General features: G+C 49.0%; 1 long non-coding RNA gene across 1 annotated transcript; it reads left to right on the forward strand.

Annotated features, from left to right (window-relative positions):
• The first annotated feature begins 270 nt into the window (after positions 1–270).
• LOC123778344 (uncharacterized) lies at positions 271–24,802 on the forward strand. The gene is made up of 3 exons (XR_006775904.2): positions 271–22,514; positions 22,979–23,124; positions 23,503–24,802. It is a non-coding gene; the product is annotated as an uncharacterized LOC123778344 (long non-coding RNA).
• The last annotated feature ends 1,144 nt before the right edge of the window (positions 24,803–25,946 follow it).

Below are 25,946 nucleotides of genomic sequence, written 5' to 3' on the forward strand. Positions count from 1 at the left end.
AAGGGGGCTTCTCCCCCACGGAGATCGCATCCCAAATATGACTTTGAAACCTTTTCCCCGTGTCACGAAGCACTGTTAAAGGGGAAGCGCGGATAACCGGGGAATCTAGGTGGTGGACGCGGGGGAGGCCGAGGGGGGAGACGGAGACCCTGCCGAGTCATCTCCTTGGGCAGGGCCGGGAAGGGACTTTTTTTCCCCCGTGGCGGTGGAGGAATCGTCCCGTTGGGCAATGCCCCAAGTGACGCGGCACAGGGCTATAAAAGCAAAAGTTGTGGCCTGTCCATCAGGAGTTAGCGACAGGGAGGGCTGCTGGCTTGGGTTTAGTGGTGGGGAGGAAGTGGCCAGTTTAGGGCCTCAGGGGACAGATGGAGGAGATGACAGAGTTAGATGAGACTCGAGGGGGCTGGGGTACAAGGACAAGGAAGGTTAAAGAGGAAGCTAGATCTTGGGGGAACTGTGGTGGGGAGAGTTTCGTTGACAGTTCCCGCAGGGACCCAGTGGAGGACAGCCGTTCAGGCCAGGCCTTGGCTGCCTTCTGGAGAAGGGGAACTTGACCTTTAGGAGGGCGCTGCCTTTGTGTGGCCCCAGCGAGCCTCAGTGCCCTGGTTTGTGTGGGGGGAGGAAGGCAGATAAAAGCGAGAGGAGATGGGATCTCGGCACCCTGGCTGGAGAGGAAGCGGAACTGGGCAGTCGATGCTAAGAGAATGATCAGGAAGGAAGGCAGTGGGGTGTGGGGCCGCAGGTGGGCCAGGAGGACAGACCTTGAACTTGTCAATGCTAGCAGCCCCCTTTTTTTTCAGAGGGTTGCGACCCCGCGTGGGGATGAGGCCTGGTCTTGTGGAAACTGAACTTAGCTTCGCGGGGCTGACAGCTCTGGTCCAGGGTGGTATGTAATTTTGGTTCGGCCTGGGATAGGGTCCAGGCCATGCCCAGCCTGGTGGAACCCGGGCCTGGGTGTGAGGCCAGAGCCCTTGTTGGAGGTGAGGGTGGTTTCCGGAGTGATTGAGGAGGAAAGGTGCTATCTAAGTGGTTAGTGGCGTGGCGCCTGATGGCTCACAGGCTGGGGTGCTGAGGCAGGGTGTTCGTGCGTCTGTGGACAAAATTGACCCCCACTTTGTTTTCCAGGTGGCAGTGCTCCCCTTTGGACTTTTCCTCTAGGTTCCGTGCTAACTTCTGTGATCCCACTCTGCCCCTCCTCCTCTTAACTTTCTCGAGGTTATCCATTCGCTTAAAACATTGCCTCTGGTAACCCGGTAAGCCTGGGAAAGCTGCCGAAGGCCCTGAGAAGTTCGGTTCTGTTGGTAATCCGCGAAGGAGGACAGGCCTTCCATGCTGAGACTCGGGTGGGGTGGGGTGGTGTTGCTTGCCTGCGGAGAGGGTGGGGATCGAACGTGTTCCTCGGGTGGGCCTGCCGCAACGGCTCCAGCTCAAAGCTACAAAATGCCTCATGGACCCTGGTTTGTTACTAGAGTGTTCATCGTGGTGATCAGATGGCACCCGGGAGAAACGGAGCCCCCGGCCAGTGTGAGTCGTAGCAGTGCAGGAGGGGAGACCCTGAAGGAGAGAGCCCGCCTAAATTGCTGTCTGCAGATGGAATTTCCAGAGGCTTAGGAGGTGGAAGTTCTCCAGTGTCCGGTTTCCAGGCCTTGCTCAGGAAGTCCTGTATTCAGGAGGCCTTTTAAGGTTTTCAGATGAGCTTATGTGGGGGCAGTCATTAAGTCCAAAGCAGGTGCATCGGGCCATCCGCAGATGTGTGCTTCGATTGTTCGATCCAGGAGCACCGACCTCCAGGCACGTGGAATGCCAGCAGGCACCCCTCCTTTTCTGGGGTGGAGGTTTCAGATGCTGCATCTTCTAAATTGAGCCTCCCGTCATAACTGGTTCTGGGCTACGAACGTTGCTTCGAGAAGATTCTTGAAGCTGTAGGACATTCTAACATGCCACTACGCAGAGGGATGCCTTGTAGATGAATCTTGCAGATGGAGCCCAGGGACCCTCCCACCCTCCTGCCCGCTGCCTGCCTGCCTCCCTGTGCATTGGTCTGAGTTACTAGTGTGATTGTCTCAACCTGTATTTTGGGAAAGTGTTCACATTTGAAATGCTTTAGGCAATGCTTAAATGCAGCATATTGGCAAATTGGGGGGTGGGGTCATTTTGTTACGCTACAGTCTTGGGGGTACAAGTCGGTTGTGACTGTTAGAAATGGCAGGTCTGGTTTGGGCATTCCGGTTGCATTGCAGATCCCTAAGCGAAGGGGATAGTTGGGGTGCTACTAGTGATCTTCGATTCTTCTGTGTATCTTTTTAATGTGAATTTTGATTTATTTTCAAAGTAATCTTTCAATGGGAGGACTGTGAGGGGTGGAGGTGGGGCACACCTTGACACTGGTTATTGGGAGGGGTGGGGGTGAAGAAAGGGGGAGAGGGTTGGGTGGGTATATGCTGCCAAGGGTGGGGGTGGCAGGGAATGTGGGGTGGAAAGGAATTCACCGGCAAAAAGGTCAAGTAGAGCTCTGGGGAACGTGATAGACAACAGGGCAAAGAAAATACTAGTTGATGCTAGTTAAATTGACTTGGAAGCACAAAAATGGCTTTGAAACTAAAAAATCCTTTAGAAATCTGCTGAATGCCGGGAAAGAGGCAAAATTGTTTTGCTTTGCGACAAGGTGGGGAAGATGGAGAAGCAGGAACTACGAGGGGGAGGGGTTCGGAAGTGCAGATCTGCTGAGTAACAGCCTTCCCTGCTTCCCTCGCTGCTGCAGTGGCTTTAGTGAGGTGTGCAGTCAGTGTTGGGGAGCTGAGATCTTAGGCTTTAAACGCCCCAGTTGTGAGTTTTTAAAGTACTTAAATTTTAGTAAATTTACAATTCGGGTGTGCCCTTGAGATTCAGATGTACAAGATCTCGCGGGTTTGTAACGTTTCTGTTTACTGAGATTTCGTGATGGAAAATTCTGAGCAAAGTGAAAATGCAGTGACTTTTAAAAGGAACTTTGTTTTATAAACAGATCTCTCCTCTTTGTGGTCTGTATTACCAGCAGTAAAAATTGTTGCTGTTACCTTAGTTCTTGTAACAAAGTAACCTTTTGTGGTCCTTGTAACTGTAATATTCGTAGCAAAGTCCATGTACTTCCTGCAAAGGTTAGAGTTAATCGATTGTATCTTTAATTTGAGTGTTTGTGCTGTTCAAATTGATCCGGTACTTGGCGGGGCAACTATCAGTCAAAATCAGTTTGGGGAATAAGCAAAATGGGAAGGGGCTAGGAGGCCTGTACTAGATGTGGTCTGTTTTTAAAAATTCAGAGAAAGATCTGAGAGACCGTTTATGATGATTATTTCTGAGATGCATCTATGACATGGTCAAGTAATACCAGTGGCGTTTAGTCCTGTGCCTCTTCCCTTTAAATTTCACTTAAAATTTAAACTCCCCGATATTTAAACTGCCTCTGGGATTTCTGTCTTCTGGGCTCTTTTTTGAATGTTTAAAAATTCGTTGGTATAGTCCGGTTTTAGTCGGTGACTTGGGTACGATGAAATTGCTGTCCTGGTTAAAGAGTATTCGTCATGTCTGTCTGGGAAATACGTTCGGGTGTATGGTTGTGAAATTGCACCTGCGGTCAAGTACTTTGTGTTGCTCAGAACTAGTCCTGTTGCATCATGTACGTGATGACTAATCATTTTCTTCCCTCTTTACAGCACAAATAAAGGTTGGAGTTCCAAACTCGTAATTGTTGTATTGCTATGTTACGTTCTTTGACCTTTACCACCTTTTCTGTAAACCAAGTTCTCTTTAATGAAGTCGGATGTGTTTCCATACTGTGGACTTCGGCTGCGATGTGCTCTTCAGGAGCTGAAAGTGCGGAGGTGGTTGAGTGGAGCGTGGTAACCTCACAACTGGCACGTCCCGAATGGTCTGCAGCCTGGTGGGCGCCAGTGGGGGCTCCGCGCACTGTGGGGAGCGTTTAATGGTTGTGCAAAATGTGACACTGAAACTTGCAGCCAGTGAAGGTCAGCGTCAAGGTGCTGGGGCACACTTAGCAATATCCGGGAACTAAAAATGGTTGGAGTCCATATGGTGTTGTCAGAAAGGGGACCTGTCGTTCCCTCTGCCTAGGGGAGACCAGCTAAAGAGCACAAAACGTGCCATACGTGTTTTCCATGTCTGTGGTTTGGGGGAGGCTGGAATGCATCTGGGGTGGGTCTGAGCACATCATTCTCATCTCTAGTACTAAAGAGCTGGCTTTATTGGGTGATTCAAGAGCTCGGGCTCAAGTGTGTACCTGCTGTATGAAGCAGGCCAAGGTTACGCAGAGGGCATGAGTAGAAGCGCCTGGAATCTGAGTTTGCCCCGTGACTTGGAATTGACTTTCCTGGGTGGGGAGGTGGCAGCAGCTCCATCCGGGGAGCAAAGTCCTGCTGCGTGGCGCCTTTACCGTTGGGCTGTAAGGTCTTCCCTCACAGGAGACCCAAGTCTGGGCTCGGGATAGGAACTGGCTCCGGCCTCTGCAAGGGAAGCTTGCCTTCGGAGGGGAGGTAAGACCTGAACTGGGGACAGCTGAGTGCTGTGACCTAAACAAGGGGGTGGAGAGTGGCCTAAAGGAGTGCAGCTGTGCGACTGGCTGTCATCTTCGGTCCTTGCGTCCAGATGGCCTGCTTGTGGGTCCTCAAGAGCCCTGATGGGCCTGCTTCTGAGAAGCTGGGGTTCCGTGCTGGGGGGGGGAAGTGGCCTGTTGGGGGGAGGTCATGGCTCCGCTATGAGAGGGGCCGCCGCACCTGCGCGCAGGTTTCGGGATCCGTTCCCTGCTTGCCACTCTGGCTCTTGAACCCCTAGAACAACCTAGGCCTCCTTTCCTAGTACCCCTTCTGTCTGCTTTTTACCCCAGCCCTCCCCCCATCCGCCCTGCCCTTTGCTCCAAATTGGTTTCTCCTTATTTTTCTCTATGGTGATTATGAAACTCTTGCTTCCAGCCTTGAGGGTAACTGCTATAAATGCCTTTCTAAGTGTCACTGTTTCCTAGCAACGGTGTTGGGCTGATAAATTTCCATAAGGGTGTGAATGTTTGGCCTTGGCCGAGGGCAGGCCGCTGAAGGCTGAGCCCCTGCCTCGTAGCCTCCACCCAAGCAGGGGCTCCTGAGATGGACCGTGAAAGAGATTTCCACCTGTTCTTTACTCGCACCTACTCCAAGGTCAAGGGGGACGGGTTGCTGGTGTGGCTGACGGCGTTGGTGATTTTTGCTCGTCAGTTTGCGTTCTGCTGCAGGACTCAGCCCTCACTGAGCTCCCACAGGCAGTGGGTGATGCAATGAAATCCGCTAAGTAGAAAGTGGCAATCTGGTGCAAAGTAAAAGTAGTGGGGCATAAAGATAGCAAAAGGCGCGCTTGGAAGTCCTCTGAAAAAGGACAATAGCCTGAGAGTAAGTATGGGTGGGCCGCCTCTGCGGGCCCAGGTTGGGCAGAGAACTGCGGAAGTGGCTGGTGTCACAAAAGGGATTGGACAGGAGTGGCTCCCTGTTCCACCCCGACAGCTGCCCTGGGTTTGTCTCATTGACCATGGACGTTAAGGGACTTGCGGGACCTTTTGTGCCGAACCTCGCCTCTCTGTGTCGCTGTCTCTGGAGGAAATGTTAACCTCTGGTCTTGTGCGGTGCTGATATTAAGTGAAGTGGGAGACAGGCTTAGGGATTCGGTGTTTTAAGGGTTTATATGTGACACAAGAAATACACTGCTGCGGTCTGGAAGTGGCACAAGGCAGGTAGCAAAACAGCCCGAAATGAAAAGATGTGAAGGTGTACATCCCAGGAGTGTGGCCTTGACCTTGCTCTGGTGGGCGTCCCCTCCACTACCTTGTGGCCTGCCGGTTGGGACACTGCCTGCTGCTGCTGGCCTCCGCCCTCCAGGCCCCCCGGGTCTGTACCTCCTTCCCTCTCTCAACTCAGTTTAACTGAGTCCTCCTGTATAAAAAGGGTTTATTGTGGGGTTTACAAATAAAGTTGGAAAAAACCAAAATCCTCAGTAATCATCTGTTACTGGCATATTTGCTTCTAGGGGTTTTTTCCTTCCTATGCATAGGATATGCTTTTTCTTTTTTTGGCCTTTTTTTTTTTTTACAAAAAATTTTTTTACAAAAATGGGATTACACCGTAAATTGTTTTGCAACTCCTTTCACTTAATATATACTGACCATCTTTCCTGTCGCTCGAAGTACCTTTCGTGGTGGTGTAATCCGTCGTATGGCTCTACCGATTTAAACGACCTCATTAGATGACGTAAATTGTTTTCTAGTTGGCTTTTTGTCTTCGGAAGTAAAGCTGTGTGACCTTCCCTGGAGCTCACACTTTCTCACATCAGATATGATTTCTTTGGGATATATGAATACGTGAAATGCCTATGTCAAACTTCAGACTTCAGGGTCATGCCTAGTGCGAAATAGCCCTCCTGGGAGAGATTTTCTGAGTTTGTTCTCCCACAGTTGTTCTCCCACATCGATCTTACACAATTGATGTAAGCCTGGCTGTTTGCCCTTTTCTACAGAACGGGTGTTGTCATGTTAAAAACCTTAGGTCCTTTGGGGGGGGGGGATCCAGTCTACTGGGGCTGTGAGCGATGCTTTGCTGCTACTGAGACGGAACATCTTTCTGGATTGGCCATTTGCAGTGTGTGTGTGTGTGTGTGTACAACTTCCTGATTGTCCATTTTCCTATTGGTTGTTTTGTAAAAGCACTTACATATTAAGGATATTAGTAACCTATGTTCGATGCCTTTCATTTTGCTTACTGTGTTTCAGACATACGAAAGGGACACCGGTTTTCTGAGGTGGTCACTTGTTACGGTTTCTGTACTTGGTGTCGTGCTTAAATCTCTCCCACCCCAGAAGTATGTAAATATTAATCTCTGTTGTGACACTTACGGTTCATTTTTTTTTTTTTTACATTTAAACATGTACTGGAGCTGGAGTTTCTTGCGCCGCCTGGGGATGGGGGCTGATGCCCTCTCAGAGCTCCAGGAGCTTGCTCCCCTCCCTGTGCTGGCCTCCTTGGGGCCCCATGATGGAGTGGCAGTGTCCTGTTGGTCACAAGGGCTGTTGTCACAATGGGACAGTTCACTGGAGAAGACCTTGGGGACAGGCAGGTATTGTCTCCTAGTAGGGTCCTGGGTGTGGCCCCTCTATGGCTCCCTATTCCGCCATCCTAACTGCTCTGGACCTATGGCAGCCCCCCGCGGGGAGGGGTCAGAAGCAGGTGCTGACTTGGGTACCTGGCGGCTTTATGAACCAGAACCAGTTACGTAACCTCACCCAGCATCCTGCTGCTCTCACCTGTGACATGGTAGTAAGGGCATGTGGGTGTTGGGCACACAGCGTTTGCAGTGCTACCGTCCTCTCCTCTACTGCCCAGCCTTGGGTCCAACCCCTTGGTCCCTGTTCCCTCTCCCCACCCTCTGGGCACCGGCCTGCCTTGCTCTGAGCCTTTTATAAAGTAAGGACAATCAGTGCGCATATTCTGGTCTGTTCTGGTTTTGCATTTGACTTTGTTTCCATCCACATCTCCCTGTATTAGCGGAGTCCACAAATATATGGGAAGTGGCTTTTTCTCTGGGTTCTTAATTCTCCCTCAAGAATGCCATGGATGGGCTTCTAGAGGTCTGTGAATGCTCGAACTGTATGTAGAGCTTGCTGAAAGGTCCATGACCTCAAAAAAGATGAACAGCTGCATTAGTCTATCTCATAGTGCTTATGGTACAGGGGCTGCCGCCAAGTCTCTTCTGTCGTAAGCAGTGTTTGACTCTTTTATTTAGGTGGTCCTTGCCGTGAGCTTCTCTATGAATTTGGCGTCCTGTGTGTTCCCCAGAGTGGCGTTGCCTGGGCAGCGAGCATGCGTGGTTTTACACTCTTACCACAGATGCAGATACTCTCCGGAAAGCTTACATTTCCCCTTGTAAGTATGTCTCTTTCCCTACATAGTTGCTAACATCAGGTTTTTTCAGTTTTGTTTATTACAGCTTTTTAAAAAAATTGTGGTAAAATACACATAACATAAAATTTATCTTCTTAGTCATTTTTAAGTGCAGAGTTCAGTAGGGTTCAGTGTCTTGTGTAACCAATCTCTAGAACTTTTTCATCTTGCAAAACTGAAATTACATACCTGGTAAACTCCGCATTCCCTTCTCCCTTCAGCCCCTGGCACCCGTCATCCTATTTTTCTATCTCTGAGTTTGACGACTCTAGGTACCTCGTACGGATTAAGTAGAATCATAAAAGTATGTGTCTTTCTGTGACTGGCTTATTTTACTTGGCATAACATCCTCAAGGTTCATCTGTGTTATAGCTCGTGTCAAAATTTTCTTCCTTAAAAGAGTTGAAACAAGGGCGCCCGGCTGGCTCAGTCGGTATGGCACGCGACCCCTGATCTCAGGGTCGTGAGTTTGACCCCACTGTGGGTGTAGAGATTACTTTAATAAGCGAGCGGAATCATATTCCATGGTACGTAACATTTTATTCATCATCCGTCAGTTAACACTTGGGCTGCTTCCGCCTTTCGGTTATTGTGAATGATGCTGCTATGAACAGGGGTGTACAAATACCTTTTGAAACCCTGCCTTCGTTTCTTCTGGACGTACACCTGGAAGTGGGATTGCAGGGTCACGTGGTATTTCTGCTTTTTTTTTTTTTTTTTTTGAGGAGCCGCACAGTTTTCCCTAGCAGCTGCGCCACTAGCTCCCCAGCGGTTTGCAAGAATCCCAGGTTTCCACATTGTCACCAACACTTGTTCTGTGTTGTCTTTTGCAATAGCGGCCATCCTACTGGGTGCAAAGCGGTGCCCCCATGGGGTCTTGCTCTGCATTTCCATAATAATTCGTCATGTAGTGTCTTTCTATAAGATTGTTGGCCATTTGTATGTCTTGTTTGGAGAAATATCTTCTCAAGTCCTTTGCCCATTTTAAAAACTGGGTTATTGTTACAATTTGTAATTCTTCAGATACATTTTAGATACTAACCCTTTATCGGATCTGTAATTTACAAATATTTTCTCCCACTGTGTAGGTTGCCTTTTCAGTCTGTTGATGGTGTCCTTTGATGCCCACAAGTTTTTAACTCTCATGTAGTTCCATTACTTTTTTTTTTTTTTTACTTTTGTTACCTGTGCTTTTGGTGTCACGTCTAAGAAATCATTGCCAAGTCCGATGTTATGAACTATTTATTGCTACTTTTAAAAGTATTTCAGTATCTTAATCCCTGTTTTTGAACTTAGTGTTTTACCACTTGATTTACCATCTGCCTTTTCCTCTTTGACTACTTACCATATGAAATTCTGTATTGATTTTCGTAAAGATCGTGAAACTCTTCTGAGAAGGTAAGCTTTGCCAGTTATGATTGTCAGATTTACTCTGGTTTTTTGCTTTTACTGTTGGTGCAAAAAGGACCTGTCACACAAGGACTTTTAAAACATTCATCTACCAAGTCCCGTAGTAACTAAGTCTGTTGGTTTTGCTTATGATTACTTTTTCTCTAGTATCTAAACATGTACTCTCACGGTTTAATAAGTACTCGTCACCATTTAAGGAGTCAGGAATCCAACTCAGGAGTAGATCTAAATTAATTACACTTATAAAGTTGAAATGTCAAACTTCTATTGAGGACAAACTATCCTTGTTTTGTTCCACGTCAATATTAGAGTCTTACGATCATCTGTCTAAATCTATTTCTGGAGTTTTCAGCCTCCAGTTTTTGTTGTTTCTGATCAAATACAGCAAATTTTAATGACTGTCACTGTTTCTTATGTTTTAAAACCTAGTAAGTGGAGGCTCTGTTACTCCTGTTAAGGCAAGAATATTCTCTCCCTGTTGGAACTCGAGTACACAAAACCGGGTTGATCTTTGGTTCATGGCATAGCATGGCTCTTTTATTTGCTTCCCTGGTGTTTTTAATAATGTGGTAAGCATTTCTGAATCTTCTTTCAGTACGAAAACTAGGACTTCAGACAGTAGCTTCCTCTACCTACGCGGTTGTCTCCCCCCCCCCATCTCCCCGCCTCCCTCTCGGCCAACGTATCATCATCCTGAATACTGGGTTTACCTTTTCTTGCTTTCTTTTCATATAACTCTTTAAAAAAAAATCCACCTAAGTGTGTTTTTTAAGGAAGCTCCAGGCATTCACAGCCCCTCCAGGACAGGACAGCAGAGTAGCTCTCCCTCCCTGTGCTGTCTGGGTCTGGGACTGTCCATTCAGCACAAGACAAGAATGGAGCAAAAAAGACTTATACAGTCTACTTCTGGTGTTCTTTCCCCTAAACAGGTTGAAAAACAAACTATTCTAGGACAGCAGTGGTGACCTGTGCAGAAAGCAGGATTTAATTATATCTTATTCGTTGGTTTGTTTGGTCTGTTGAAATCTCACCTGGCGTCCGTCTGTAGGCATTTCTGATCCTCAGTGGAAAAGGAGTGGGCTCTGGTGGGGCACAGTCCGCTCCCTCTCCTGCCCTTCTGCTCAGCACCGCCTCAGCTGCTTTCTTGCTGGAGTACAGGCTTCCTCTCAGAGGCCACCAAGTGCCAGGAGCCCAGGTGGGAACCCAGCTCTAATAGGGTTAACACTGGGAATCCCAAGGCCCACGATCTGCCCCGGCAGCCTTATTCTTGTCCCCTTAGCCTCTGGGGTAATCAGTACACTGTCCCCCTGGCTCCTCTGTTGATGTAATGGTTGTGGGACCAGCTGTCTGTGTGTCACAGCAAGGCGCTGCCCCTGCTGACCCCAACGGCAAGGTTCTGCTGGTTTTCTTCCAGTTTATTTCAAGGTGTGAAAAATGTTCAGAGTAATACCTGCATGTGTTAAAAATTCAAACCCTGTAAAGGAGATACAGTGACATCTTTCTCTAACCCCCAGCCTCCCTTCCCATAGGGGCACTACTGTGGCCAGTTGCTGGAGGTTCTTTCTGGAAAATCCTGTGTACGTATTTCACTACGAAGGCCCTGCTGTCTGCACACCCTGTCTTGTACATCGAGGAGCTCACTGCATATCTTTTTTTATGGTCTTCCGTGGGCTTTTCCACATCCGTGTGATAGTCCGTGTGCGAATTACCCATTTCCCTTTGGGGGAGCTATTAGATCGTTTCTAGCAATTTTTACTGAGTATAAGGCTATCGGTCGACACGGTTCTTTGTGTACGTGGGCCACTGTGGCTCTGGGGAAGCTTTCCTTACAGGAGGTTTCAGGGTCACGGTCCGTGTGTCTTTCTAAACTTGGTGGGCACTGCCCGCTTACGTACTCGGTGCTTAAGCTGTTCCCGTCGACGTTTCCCAACACCTTTACCAACACTATGTTCTTAAATTTGGTTATTTGTCAATGTGAGAAGTAAATAGTATTTCACTAGTTTTGACTTCTATTTCTGTCGGGCTGTGTGCATGTGGATTTTCAAGAGTCTTTTATATATTGAAGAAATGAACCCTTTTGTCGTTTATGCTGCAAATACTTTCTTGTTCGTCATTGATCTTGATTTTACGTTTGATGCTAAAAATTTGCTCTTCAAGGTTTTAAATATACTTAAAGTTATTATTTATCAATGTTTTCTTTTATGGTTTCTGGGTTTTAGGGCTCAGGTTGCAAAGTGCCCTCCTTAAAGACGGGCACACCTCAGCCTTCCCCAGCCCGCCAACAGCTGTGGCTCCCCGCAGCCCTGCTCTGGCCATTTTGGGGTGTATCTTTGCTGATTGGAAGGCAAATCCAGCGTCTCCGAGTGTCAGTTTGCACTTTTGGATTCTGTGAAGTTGAATTTCGTTGGCTGATGTGCGTGTCTGCTTTGTGGTCCACTTGCATTTTCCCTTCCTGAGAACTCTTTACTTGAGGACATTTACCCTTGTATGTAACAGAACATTTTTCAAGTTCGTGGTGTGCCTTTTCCCTTTTTCTTTTTTGAGTGTAGTTGACACACGACGTGGCATCGGTGTCAGGTCGTAGTTTGCCTTGTAAACGTACACGTTGAATCTTGCCAATGGTTGGTTTTGAGTTTTGCCATCAAATCTATTATCATTATCATGGTTACATACTTTGATATTATGCTGTATTTCCCACCGGTTTCTTTGTGCTTCCATTGTTGACATTTGACATAACTCTTGAATCCATCTAGAAGTTGTTTGGGTGTTGGTACACTATGAGGTAAGAATCTAATTATTTCAAGACAGCTGACCGATGTGCCCAGTACCACTTCCTGAATAATGCTTTCTCTACTGATGCGAAATGGTACTTGTTAGTTATGGACTAAATAATATAATTGAGTCTGTTTCTGAACTTTCTAGTCTTCCACCAGTTTATCTTTCCTCTGCCAGCCCAATGTTTTCACATGTTAGCTTTATCATATCTGATTATAATACGTGCTAATACCATCCCCTGGCATTCTTTTTGAAGGTATTCTGATTTTTACTGGAATTACATTGCGTTTATCAATATATTAACGATATTGAGACATTCCATTTAGGAACTGGCCTCCCTGTTCACTCGGGTTAGGATGATTTTCATGTCCCTCAGGAATTTTAGACTTCTGTTGTGCAAGTTCTGTACATTTATGAAGTTTGCATCTAGAAATGTTATATCCTGTGTTGTGGTTAGGTATATTTTTCTGTTAAAATTTCTGATTAAGGTAGCATATGCTAAGACTTGTTTTGTATATATACATTATTTTGAAAATAATATGCTGACTATTAGGGCCAACTGGGAGGCAATAAAACATCTTGGTTGAAAGGGCAGGCTTTTGAGTCAGATGACCGTGCTGTCCTGCTGGACCCGCCTCTTATTTTCTGTGTGACCAGCTCTCTGCCTCAGTTTCTCCATGTGTAAGCAGGGATAATCCTAGTAGCCACTAAGAAGTGGGATGAGGGTTAATGAAATGATGGAGGGAGTGAGTACTGTTCTATCGGGGTTTCAAAGTAAGAGACATCTCATGGTTCTGTCCTCCATGTGATTTATTCCATTTTTCATGCTGCTCTCCTCCTGTCTTGCTGGCATTGGCTGTAACCACTAAGGAGCCAGGAGCGCTGTGGTCTTGTTCCCCCCCAACCCTCTGGCAGGTTCTGTCAGCAGATGGCGAAGGCTCAGGCTGGCCCTGGGAGGTGCTGGTGAGCCCCCAGCGGCACACGTCCGGCTGCCCATTGATCATCTTCCCGGTGGTCCTCAGTTGGGGTGATCTGCTGAGAGACATTTTAAATTTTAATATTTGCACATTTTAACAAGTATTTGAGAATTGCTGGTTTTCTATTTATGGTGGTAATATAATGTTTCCTTTTCAAAGGAATTTATTTTTTCCTCTTTTTAATTGAAATATCCCACATGTACCATAGAATCCATGCTTTTGAAATGTAGAATTCAGTGGTTTGGGGTATATTCAGTGTGTGTGCAGCCATCACTGTTATCCATTTCTAGAACTTTTTCATCTTCCCAAACAGAAGCACGTACCCATAAAACAGTAACACCCCCACCCCGCCCTCCTGCCGGTGCCTGGTAACCTTCATTCTGCCGTCTGTCTCTATGAATTTGCCTATTCTAGGTTCCTCATGTAAGTGGAATCATACGATATTTGTCCTTTTGTGTCCATCTTACTTCGGTTTGCATAATGTTTTCAGCGTCCATTCGTGTAACAGTACTTCCTTCCTTGGTGAGGCTGCGTAACAGCGCGTTGTGTGGCTAGACCACGTTCTGTTCATCCGGTCATCCGTTGGACATTTGGGCTGTGTCTCCTTTTTTGGCTGTTATGAATAATGCTGCTGTGAACTTTTTATGTGAACATGTTTTATTTTATTTTTAAGATTTTATTTATTTATTTGACAGAGAGAGACGATGAGAGAGGGAACACAAGCAGGCGGAGTGTGAGAGGGAGAAGCAGGCTTCCCGCCGAGCAGGGAGCCTGACACAGGGCTCGATCCCAGGACCCTGGGATCATGACCTGAGCTGAAGGCAGACGCTTAACGGCTGAGCCACCCAGGCGCCCCTGTGAACATGTTTTTAAATTGTCTTTGCTGTGTACCCGGGAGTGGGACTGCTTGCGGGGTCTGATGATAACTCTCTGACTTTTTGAGGAACTGCCAGACTGCTCTCCAGCGTAGCTGCTCCATCTTTCATTCCCGCCAGTTACTTAGGAGGGTTCCAGTTTCTCCGCATCTTCAACACTTGTTCTTATCTGGCTTTGTGTGGTTTTCTTATAGAAGTTCTCCGCCCAGCGTGGGGCTTGAACTCATGACCCGGAGTCCCTTGCTCTTCCCCTGAGCTGGCCAGGCACCCCCTGGCGTTCTGATTATAGCCATCCTGATGGGTGTGAAGTGGTAGCTCACTCATTTCGGTTTGCATTTCTCTGGCTAGTGCTGTGAACTACTTTCCCCGTGCGTGTTGGCCATGTGCAGATCTTTGGAGGAGTGTCTGTACTGATCCTTTTTGTTCCCTTTTTAATTGGGTGTTTCTTGTCTCATCATTGAATGTTAAGAGTTCTTTGTATATTCTGGATCCTAGACCCCAGTTAGATAGATGATGGCAGATACGTGTTCCCCTCCTGGGGGTTATGTTTCCACTTTCTTGGTCGTGTTCTTTGACATACATTTATATTTTAAAAGTAACTTGATTTAAGGGGGAAAAAATAGGACTGGCTGTACTCAGATGTGGCAAAAAAAATGTCCAGGTGTTGTGTGGCTGCTTCAGGCTTGGGGGCCAAGAACGGAGCGGGACCAACTGCGCCCCTTCACGTGCGGCGTCCCCACGCGTCTCCCGGTGCGTGCGCTGGGATCATCTGTCAGCAGATGCTTAGAAGTTTCTGTTTTGTCTTTTAAGCCCATAATAGGCACTGGATTTATTCAACTCTTTCCTGCATCTTTTTAAATAATCACCTTTCGTTTTCTCACTATTAATGGCATCAGGAATTATTAAGCCCTCCTGTGATTTCTAAGACAAACCATTCCCGGGCCCGGAGCTTTCATCTGTCAGCACAGAAATGAATCGGAAGGTCCACTTCGCCTTCAGGGCCTGGTCAGGCAGGTGTCGGTATCAGGATGTCCACAAGGGCAGAGACACGGTCAAGAGCACAGCTTTGAGCTGGACAGCTGGATTTCTGTTCCCTGCTTTGCCACTTACTAGCACCTGACTTTGGCCAAATTTCTTAAATCCTGGAAGCCAGTTTCCTGGATAAGATGGGGACAAAAATCGAGTCGCAACATAACTCTTGGTGTGAAGCTGAAATGAGGTCGGGCGGCCCAGGGGCTGGGAGTGAGGGGCGCTGCTGTCTCCTGTCCTTGTCAGGATAGAAGTACTGCAGGCAAGTTTCCACGGCTCGCAGAGCACAGAGTTCTGTCACGCTGCCTGGGGCTGCCCTGTCTTTTTAGGGATCGGTGGTCTTCGAAAACTTTCAGTTTCTTCCTGAGTTACTGGCTAGTCCATGTTTCTCTCTCATTGTAAGTCAGTTCTTCAAAATCAAATTTTCTAAGAAAATTGCCATTTTCATATGTATTAGTGTAGAGGGTTTTTTTTTTTTTTTGCATTTTAATATCTTTATGAATAGTTTTCACTTTTTATTCCTGGCTTTTCTTTATCTGAAACAGACTTTCAAGAAATCTATTTTATTGGCCTTTTCAAAGAAGCAGCATTAGATAGAATAAGCACCTCTGCTGCCTTCATGTTGTAATTTATTAAGTCTGCTGCGTCCCTCGGATGTTGTTTTGTTACTTCTGGAGTCTCGCATGGGCCTGCTGCATTGGGAAGGCGGGGGCGGCAACGGGGCCACCACCTGCTGGGATCGTGGACGGGGCGCCCTCAAATGCTGATGTGTGGACCCTCTCTAAGGGAGACTACTGGTGCCACCCCAGGGGCTGTACAGATGTCAGTTAGTGGCCGGGCCCTCAAAGGAGCATGGGGGGCGTTCTGCAGAGGGTCACTCCAACGGTCACTCCAGTAACCTCCGTGGCCAGATACTGAGCTGGCCTCCGCAGACACAGGCAAGTTCGATGAACAGTCTTGCACTCCTCTGGAGCCTCCATCCTCCTGGGGGACAGGTCTCGGCTGGTGACTTTAGAGATCATGAGTGAACGCAGTGCAGTAACAGCTGGAGGGAGTGGAGTGCAGCCCGGGAGTGGAGACAGAAAGCCTTAACCCAGGGAGAGGAGCCCTTGAGCTCTCCCTTGAGGGGCAGATGAAGCTGTAAGGAAGAGCATTCCCAGCTGAGAGAAGGGCATGAGCAAAGCCTCTGAGCTGTGAGGAGAACTGGCAGGAGCTAGGCGCTGCAGGGTGCTGCTGGGGGGTGGGGGTACAGCGAGGATTCAGGATGTGCCCCACAGGACGCTGAAGACTTCCCATCTGTATTTGGGGAAAGAATTTGTTGTCCTTATTTCGCATACGCTTTGTGGTTTCAGTTCTGGTGTATAATTTGAACCTAGTTCTTTAAGAGTATGCTTTAAAACTTCCAAGATTTTGGAAGGGCTTTTTTTTTTTTTTAACTATTATAATCAATTTCTGTCTTAATGAATGGTTACCCAAGTGCTCTGTACAATTTCTGCCTTTTTGAATCTGTGGCTCCCTTTCTTCATTGCTTAAGGTATGATGATTTTTATAAATGTTCTATGGCATTTGAGAAGGTATTCTTTGTCGCATTCCATATTTTGGATCAGTCCCTCTGAACGGTTTTTGGTCCAGTCCAAATCCACTCTATCCCCCTATAAGGAGAAGTGTGATGACGTTTCCCCCACCACTTCTGGCACCCCCCCCCCGACTGCTTACCAGTTTTGTTCTGTGTGTTTTTTGCTGCAGTGTACTTGGTACCTGGGACTCCGGACAGCACGAGCCGCCCCTGCTGTGCAGCAGGGCAGCCCAGAACCTGCACCCCACCCCGCCCCCAGCCTGACTGTCTCCTTGCTTGCATTTGAATGACGGGCCTGTGTGTTGGGGAATTTTCAACTGGTGAATCTTGAAACTATTTTTACATCTAATTTGTTTCCTGCTCACATGTGTGTCCATCTTACGCGGTTGGGATTGGTCGTTATTTTCTTCTCTCACTTCAGGTTACAGTTACCCGCGCCTAGATAACCCACCTGTTCTGGTTGAGGCCCCCTGGGGTATTCCGTGGTGTGAGCCTGCCCCCCTCCCCCTGCAGGCTGGTTCCAGCATTTTGTGATTATAATTTACACGGTCACAGACACCTTTGGGCAAATCCCATTTACACCTCCAGGCTGCTTTTCGTTTGCACTCCCCCCAGGCCAGAGGGAAGGGGCAGGCAGTTGCTGGCTTCTCTGCTCCCTGCCCTGTGTCCTCCAGGCCGTTCCAGGGGGCCGGTTATATACTCCTGTTTTTCCCACTGCCCTGCCAACACAGGGTTTTCTGGTTTTGACTGTGAGCGCGTAGTGCTTCCTGGAAGCCATTTTCATTTTCGCCAGGGACACGTTTCCCTGTGTAGATCACTTTCTGGGTTTCCTTAAGTACACACACACCTCAAGGGTTTTGTCACTAACATGTTGAATTAATTCTTTGCTCATCTTACAGAGTGTGTTTTGACTACCCCCCATTTCTGAGGCCTTTTAAGGCCAGAGTTTTGTTGCTTCGTCAGGTTGGGACTTAGATGGCTGGTTCCTCTCTCCTGCTGCAATAAGTAAGTGCCTGTCCTTTGTGGTGTGTTTGGGGGGGCTGAAACCTAAAGAGGCTATGAGGGGGAAGCTAGGAGGTCGTGGGGGGGGCATGAGGGAGATGGGGTGAGGGGGATGGAAGCCTGGCTCTGAGGCCACCCAGTGGCCCCCAGACCTTGAGGAGTGTGTGTGTGTGTGTGTGTGTGTGTGTGAGAGAGAGAGAGAGGGAGATGAGGAGTGTGTGTGTGTGTGTGTGTGTGTGTGTGTGTGAGAGAGAGAGAGAGAGAGAGGGAGAGAGAGAAGTGGGATTGGCTCTGCTTGAGTTCCTCAGGACTCGTAGAGAGGGTCCTGTTCTCAGCCTGACCTGATAATGCACGTCTGTGACCCTGAACTGGTTTCAGTCCTCTCTCAGCCTCAGCTTCTCATCTGGACCCTGCTGGGAGGGGCCACTGAGCTCTTCAGGGCTGACAGGAGGGGTCCGGGGGCCCTCCCCCAGTGACAGGCCAGGCCAGGACTCCTGGACGAGGACGGCAGAGCTTGTGGGGGTTCTTCCACCGGACCCGCCGTGGGCCCACGGGAGGCGGAGCCCGGCCTGGGAGCAGCAGGTGCTGTGGGCAGCCCACTGGGAGGGTGGCCCGGGCAGGTAAACTGGCCAGGGGTCCAGGGTGGGCTTCCTGTTCCTCCTGTCTCTCGGACCCGTCCTCTCGGGAACTCAGACCCCCGTGAGAGGCAGGTGGGGGCGCTGTGCTTCGGACTTCCTTTCGAGCAGTGGCAGTTCCCAGGAAGGACCGCGCAGTTGGCAGTGGTGGAGAGATCCAGGATGGAAGGCGAGACAGGTGGGATGGTCTGTGTGGCCCCACACAGCAGGGCCACAGCATACTCGGAGGACCACTGGCATTTGAGCTGGGCCAGGGTGCTTGAAGTGTCCCCTAGTTCTTAGATTTCCTGTTCCGATGAAAAACTTGTATAAAAGGAATCTGCATAGAGTTAAAAATTCAAGCGATGGAAAATGTATAAAGTGAAAGTAAAATCCCTCTCCCCTCACCCATCTCAGCCCTGCTGCAGAGGTGGCCTCTCAAGTTTCTTAGGACCTTTCTGGAAATTTCCATGTCATACAAGGACTTGTCACTGCTGACACTGTCCTAGAGTAAGCAGGACCATAACTTGTGGTTCAGTTTTCCCTCTGACTTCATGAGCTCCTGCAGTTGGGATATGCATCCAGTGCCACAGGAAACCGTGGCCACGGAGCCTGGGGGACGCTCGTCCCCTTGGCTGCACCTTTGAAAGGCCTCTATCAGGAGGGAGGGAGGCGCGGAGCCGCCGCAGGTGTTTCTTTTACTGGATGCGGCTCATGGCCGCATTCAGGTTTTGCTTTTCACCTTTGAGTCTGTGAGAAAACAAGGAGGAAAAAGCAAAAGGCGCTGGTGGTGGCACGCCTAGCACTGCTGGGCCAGGGTTCAAGTCCCTGTGGCGTCCCTGCTTCCTTCCGGCTCTCGGCTCCAGGCCCTTCCTCCCCCTCCAAGGTCCTGAGAGAGACGCATTTGGCTGGGGCACCGGCCTCGCTCCCAAGAGCACTCCCCTCCACTGTCTTCCTCCCTCACCCCTTTGGAGGACCTGAGGCTGGGCGTTCAAGGGCTCTGGCAGCTGCAGCCCCTCCCCCTGCCCCGAGCCACTTGCACAAGATGAATCAGGCCCTTTGAGAAGAAGAGAGCTTGGGGGCTCTGAACCCCAAGACTGAGGGGCCCACTTGGAGTGACCGCATTCCTCCGGGTGTGCGCCCCACCTGGCCTCTTCCATCTGAGGCTCCCAGGACCAGCTCCCCACTGCCCTCCACCTCCAAGGACCAAAATGGCTCTTCCAGGAGGGCTGAGTGGATGAAGTCAGAAAGGCAGAGCTCTGGGCTGGCAGGTGGGGGTGTGGAGTGGCCCTGGGGGAACAGAAGGGAGGGGCCCACAAACTGACCCCAGGGCAGGAAATGGGGCAGGAGGGGCCAGAGTGGACACTGAGGGGTCTGAGACCGCACTCTCCAGGCGCCTGGGACCTGGAGGATGGATCCCAGGAGACTCCCCAGGTCAGGACCCAGCCAGGACAGTGTGCCATGATCCTAAGCGAGTTCCATGCGATCCCATAGCAGCTGCCACCTCTGTCTCTGGGATTGTTTTGGCCAGCCTCCCCTGTCCCTCCCCTATATCCCCAGAAAGAGGTCAGAGGATCACAATCCATTTCACTGGCTACGCCTTGAAACAGGGCTGCCTTGGCTCTGGCCTAAGCCCATGGTTCCAAGGGAACGCCTGCCCATCACTACAATAGTCTCTTCCTTCAACAACCCCGGTCTCATCAGGAACACCGGAAGCAGAAGGGGAGGTGGGCAAAGTTGGCCTGGCAGGCAGGACCTTCTCCTATCCAGGCCGGGGACTCCCCTACCTCTCAGAGGCCAGTTAGAGTCCCAGGGCCTGGTCTCAGCCCAAACTCAGGTCACATGACAGAATGAGTCTTAAGAGAGCTGGGCTCCTATGGGCTGGAGGGGACACCAAACCTGGACAAGCCTGAGGGAAATGCAGAGTGCAGGGCAGAGGGAGGGGAATCAGGACACACAGAAGGGCAGAAAGCTGGTCAGGTTTGGTGGTTGTGGTTAGAGCACGAGCAGCAGGGAGAGGGAGAGGGAGAAGCAGGCTCCCCGCTGAGCAAAGAGCCCCCCCCTTCCCATGTGGGAGTCGATCCCAGGACCCTGGGATCACGATCTGAGCCGAAAGCAGACACTTAACCAACTGAGCCACCCAGACAGAACATCTTAATAAGAGACCTTGAGGGGCACATGGTGGCTCAGTTGGTAGAGCATGCAACTCTTGACTTCAGGGGTATGAGTTTGAGCCTTACAGTGAGTGTAGAATTTATTTAAAAAAAATTTTTTTTAAGATTTTATTTTTAAGTAATCTCTACACCCAATGTGGGGCTCAAAATCACAACCCCAAGATCAAGAGTCGCACTGAGAAAGGGACAGGCGGGGCTACGTAGGGAGAGATAAATAGGGGGCTCCATGATCAGGCTCACAGAAATCCCCAAAATGCGGAGGTGTAGGGAAACCAGGGATAAGGGAACACTCCAGACCCCCCTGCCATAGGTGTCCGAGGCAGTCTTATTTATGACAGTCTCCTGTGGTCAACAGAAAATAAACAGACCCTAAAAAGAAAGAAGTAAGCCATTAAAGATATTATCAGTAGTCCTCCTTACACAAAGGTGCTGTCTGTAGAGAAGTCAAAAAGATTGAAGTTCCCTGGTTAACTTTCTATAAAGACCACCCCTAACCACCCTCAGTGGCAACCCTGTTGGGACCCCTCTCACTTCTGAGAGCTTTTTTTGTATCCTTGCCTAATAAATCTGTTGCTTTGCTCACTCTCCTTTGTTGGAGAGATTCATTCTTCGCCTCCGTGAGACAAGAACCTAGCTCTCCTGCATCAGCACCCTCCACCAACTGAGATAGGCAGATGCCCCCCCAAAAATTTTTCTTAAAAAAATAAGGGACCTTGGCTTGGGCCCTCCTAAAGGAGAGTGATGGCCGGTTTGCCATCATCTGCAGTCCCTCAGCCCTTGGCAAGTTTGGTGACAGAAAATTGCCCTCTGGATCTGATGTTTCTGGCAGATGTCTCTGAGAGGAGGCAGCAGGAGGCCGTGGTCTTTGCGGGTGGCCCATGTGTGTCCTGAGCAGCCAGGCCTCGGCACTAAGGTCACGGTGTTCACCAAGGTGACTGTCTATCTGAAGTGTAGCAGCCATGTGAACCAGAAGAATCTTCCAGACCTGTTGTCATTGGACATGATCAACCCACTGCTAGGGACTGACTGTAAACCGTGGAGCTGGGATCTGAATTCAGTCTGATTCCAAAGTCTGTACCATTATACCAGGCCAAGATCAGAAGTTTCCAATATTTAAAAGTCTCTTTCTCATACAGGCTTTTCTGGTTTTGGCTCTTTGCAGACACACCCAACACCATGCTAAGTGAGATTCCTACATATTTCCTGCAATCCTGCAAGACAGTAATAATAATTACTTACTATTATCCAGCTTCACAGAAGAGTCAAGCCCTAAGGGTAAATTCTGAGTTGGGATTCAGACCTAGATTTTTTCCCTGGGATCTAGGACAGAACTATTCTGCCTTAAGGATTCTCTTTATTTCCAACGGAACATCCCAGTGCTGGATGAGGCCTGAGGGTTACAACCGAAGAGGGGCTGCAGGTCTGAGGCTCTGGGACCCACAGTTCCTGTGCAGTCCCATTCAGTCTCCCCCTTGCCCCCAGTCTAACTGAAAAGAGGGAGCCCAACTGAACACGCAGCTCCTTATACTTGAGGCCGCTTGGGACCTCCCAGCCTCCTCCTCCCTGTTTGGGACCTCTACATCCTGGCCACACCTGAAGTCCCACGGTCCTACGGTCCCTCTCCCACACTTTTTTTTTTTTTTTTAGATTTTAGAGTCGCAGGCTCCTCTGAGCCAGCCAGGGGACCCTGCCTTGCGCACTCTTTACCACCTCCTCTGCACCCTAATCCTGTCTGTGCTTAAACAGATGTCCACCTCGAATGAGAAAACCGAAGTTCTAGCGGGGGCCTCGTTGTTCCGAGTCCCAACAAATAGCTCGGTTTCCGTCTGAGTGTCAGGCTAAGCGGCTCCCATCACCTGCCGCATCTTGCAGGGTGCAGGGAACCCACTTTCCAACACCACGAAAGGGGTCTCGGCACGGACGCCACCATCTTGACTGCCGCCTCCGAGAGCCTGGGCTCACCCGGGAGGGTGCTCGCGCCTGCGCGGACCGCGGAGGGGCGTGGCGAAGAGCGCGGGGGCGAGGCCTCGGCGGAAGGCGCGGGGGAGAGACGCAATGTGCCCCTAGTGGCGGGTGTGTTCGCGCCTCACCTCCGTGTTTCCACGGTTACGGCGGCGCGAAGCTGTGTCCCAGGTAAGATCTGGGTAGAGCGGAAACACGATACCTGAGGGACGGAAGGCAGCAGGGCTCAGGGGAACGGGGAAGCAGGGCCTGGACCCGGGCTCGTGGAAGGTCTAACCCTTCCTCCCCGTGCGTGTCCCCACTGTGGGCTCTGGTTAGCGCTGCCCCACCATTCCCGTAGCATGTTGTCCCGCCCGCAAGTGTTCTCTGGCCCCACGAACTGTCCTGGACCCCCCCACACCTCTCCCTGCAGCCCGCAGCTGCTGACTTCACTCTCCTCTGCCTTCAAGGCACTGTCGTGCAGCTATTTGTGCGTGCCCGGGTGCTGCACAGTCCTGAAGTGACCGGCCTGGAGACAGCTGCTCAGATCAAGGGAAAGGTCGTAGTGTATCCCTGAGCTTCCCCAACCCTTGTGTCCTTTGTCTGGCTTTCTGTGACTTCCCCAGAGAACACTTGGCTCTCCATTTCTTCTGTAGGCCCATGTCGCCTCCCTGGAGGGCCACACCACCAAAGATAAAGCCGTGCTTCTGGCAGGTTCTCCCCTGCAGGATGAAACCACCCTGGGTCAGTTTGGAGTAGAAGCCCTGGCGACCCTGGAAGTGGTTGGCCGCATGGCTAGGAGGTGAGTGGGCCTACAGAGGCCAAACTGGTGCCATCGGTCTGTTTACGATCCTTAGCCTTACTTTGCCTTTCACAGTGTCTAACGTTTTTTGCTTTAAAAGTTGGCTGATTTTGTGTGGAAATACAATATCTGGCTTTGTTTCAAAAATTGGGAAGATCTGGTGACAGTGGGCCCGTGTTCCCACATACCAACAGTCTGCCCCAGCTGAGTAGTGGCTGCTCCCTTTGGAAGGCTTTACAGTCCCTACAGTTTCCAGCCCTCCCTCCTCCACTCCTCAAAACCAATGTCAGTTACCATTTATCATCAGGCTTATGCTGTTGTTTCTCTTATAGTAAAGAAAAGTGAACTCTCTTTTTATACCTATGTCTCTATCAAAAGTGGGAAAACGAAAGATGGATCGAGAGCGTCGCATGTTTCAAGAAAAACGAAACGAGCATATTTCTTTGTGGAAATTAAGAATAGCGCTATGTGTTTAATATGTAACCAGACTTTTGGGGCGCCTGGGTGGCACAGCGGTTAAGCGTCTGTCTTCGGCTCAGGGCGTGATCCCGGCGTTATGGGATCGAGCCCCACATCAGGCTCCTCCGCTATGAGCCTGCTTCTTCCTCTCCCACTCCCCCTGCTTGTGTTCCCTCTCTCGCTGGCTGTCTCTCTCTGTCAAATAAATAAATAAAATCTTAAAAAAAAAAAATGTAACCAGACTTTGTATCAAAAGAATACAACCTAAGACGCCATTATGAAACTAACCATAGTAAGGATTTTGACTGGTATACAGAAAATATGTGTGATGGAAAACTTAACAAACTAAAAAAAGGACCAAACTTTCTTCCACATTTATCATCAAACGCAAATAAAATAAGCGATGCTGCTGTGAAATCGCTTATGTCGTAAGTGAAAAAATTGCCTGGGCATCAAAACCTTTCACAGATGGAGGGGGAGTTTATAAAAGAGTGTCTGTTGAGTGCAGGAGAAATCATGTGTCCAGAGCAGAAACAAGCATTTGCAAACCGAAGTCTAACTGGAAACACTGTTGCTCAGCAAGTCAAAGATATGGCTGAGAACCTACAGGACGAGTTGTGAGAAAAAGTGAAATAATTTGTGACATTTTCTATTGCAGTGGATGAGAGCACAGACATAAATAATACAAGCCAGTTAGTTATATTTATCCGGGGTGTTGAGGAGAATTTTGACATCTCTGAAGAACTTTTGGACATGGTGCCCATGACAGACCCAACATCTGAAATGACTTAATGAGGTATGTTGAGAAAAGTCTTGAAAAAGTTAATGTTGACTGGTCCAAACTAGTAAGCGTGACCACAGATGGTGCTCCTGCCATGGTCTATGATAACACTGGACTTGTTGCAAAACTTAGATCCAAGGTCAAAATGCTTTTCAAGGATGCAGAACTTAAAGCTATTCACTGCATTATTCACCAGGAATTGTTTTGTACTAAAAAGTTAAAATGAGAACATGTCATGGATGTAGTGATTAACACAGTGAACTGGACACGCACCCGTGGCTCCAGCCACAGGCAGTTCAGGGCTTTGCCAGAGGAACTGGATGCACAGTGTGGTTATCTCCTTTACTATACAATGGTAAGGTGGCTTAGTCGTGCATGGTACTGAAGAGATTTTTTTTTTTTTAAGATTTTATTTATTTATTTGACAGAGAGAGACAGCCAGCAAGAGAGGGAATACAAGCAGGGGGAGTGGGAGAGGAAGAAGCAGGCTTCCAGTGGAGGAGCCTGATGTGGGGCTCGATCCCAGGACTCCGGGATCACGCCCTGAGCCAAAGGCAGATGCTTAACGACTGTGCCACCCAGGCGCCCCTGAAGAGATTTTTTGAATTAATAAACGAGATAGATTCGTTCATGTCTTCCAAGGACAAACCCCTTCCCCAGCTCACCAGTGAAGATTGGATCAGAGACCTGGCCTTTTTGGTTTACATTACAAACCATCTAAAGACTTTGAATATTTCTCTGCAGAGACGTCCACAAGTGGTGACACAAATGTACGATTCCGTTTGCTCTTTCCTAGCAAAATTGAGTCTTTGGGAAACTCATTTGGCTGTGAATAATCTGGCTCACTTTCCTATACTGAAATCAGTGTCAAGAAATGAAAGTGATGGGGCGCCTGGGTGGCTCAGTCGTTGGGCGTCTGTCTTCAGCTCAGGGCGTGATCCCAGGGTCCTGGGATCAAGCCCTGCATCGGGCTCCCTGCTCCGCTATGAGCCTGCTTCTTCCTCTCCCACTCCCGCTGCCTGTGTTCCCTCTCTCGCTGGCTGTGTCTCTGTCTGTCAAATAAATAAATAAAATCTTAAAAAGAAAAAAAAAAAAAAGAAATGAAAGTGATGGCTTAATCTACGTCTGCAAAATTGTGGAGCTGAAGATTGAATTCCAGAAAAGGGTCTTTGATTTCAAACACCGTGAAAACGAGCTCGTCTTGTTTAGCTCACCTTTCTCAGTTAACACTGACAGCGTTAATGAAGAATTACCCATGGGAGTCATTGAGCTGCTGTGTGATATGGTATTTAAACCAAACACGATGACAGTGAGATACCAGAATTCTACAAAGACCGCAGCAGGAGTTACCCGGATACAGAAACCACTGCGCAAAGGTTCTGTCCATGTTTGGAAGCACCTGTGTCTGTGAACAGCTCTTTTCTGTTATAAAATTGAGTAAAACTAAATTTCACTCCCCATTAAAGGAGACAAGATTACATTCAGTTCTGCACATTGCAGCTCGAAATATGAGACCAGACATTGACATCTTGGTGCAGAAAAAAAGGTGTCAGGTTTCAGATTCCAAGTCAAAGAAATAACA

This window comes from Ursus americanus, chromosome 24, assembly GCF_024610735.1.
Source record: "Ursus americanus isolate L20-20 chromosome 24, mUrsAme1.1.p, whole genome shotgun sequence".
NCBI lineage: Eukaryota > Metazoa > Chordata > Mammalia > Carnivora > Ursidae > Ursus > Ursus americanus.